The sequence below is a fragment of the Asparagus officinalis genome, chromosome 6, assembly GCF_001876935.1.
Source record: "Asparagus officinalis chromosome 6, Aspof.V1, whole genome shotgun sequence".
Lineage (NCBI taxonomy): Eukaryota > Viridiplantae > Streptophyta > Magnoliopsida > Asparagales > Asparagaceae > Asparagus > Asparagus officinalis.
Window position 1 is genome coordinate 4,329,253 of NC_033799.1, and position 530 is coordinate 4,329,782.

The 530-nt window shown below is 34.5% G+C and overlaps 1 protein-coding gene across 1 annotated transcript in view; it reads left to right on the forward strand.

Moving 5' to 3' along the window:
* Window positions 1–530, forward strand: part of LOC109844474 (protein DYAD-like) — a 6,888-nt gene that overhangs the window by 4,946 nt on the left and 1,412 nt on the right. The gene's annotated exons all lie outside the window — the stretch shown is intronic.

A 530-nucleotide genomic window follows, 5' to 3' on the forward strand; every position in this document is an offset into this window, starting at 1 on the left:
CATGTCCTGCCTTCAAGTCGAGATTGTAGAGGGATAAGTACATCTGAAGATATAATAGTGGATTTGCACAACTGAAATAAATCAACCCATAGTTGATTTGCACACAACTGAAATAAATCAACCCATAGTATATGGTTGATAACTTTAACTGAAGAATAAATCTAACTGAAGAAGCATATGTAAGGATTTCAAAATTTTCCATAAAACATGGGGCCATTATGAGCTCAATACCTACCAGATTTGTGACAAGGACGAGTTGCGGACATACCTGGACTGTAGATGTTCATCAAGTATCTTGCGCATCTTAGTGACAAATGCACGTGCAGGGACCTCCAGTACGTGCAAGTGCAACATAGGTGGATCGGAAAACTTTAGGAATGATGGCCAGTTTGCATTTAGAAATAAAATAAAATAAATAATATTAAAGGTTTGTTGCAATTTGGATTAGAATTTTTGACACTTTGTTTTCCATATTTATCAGATGTAGATTTTTCCAAATTTATAATGCTATGTATTTATTTCCATTGAGA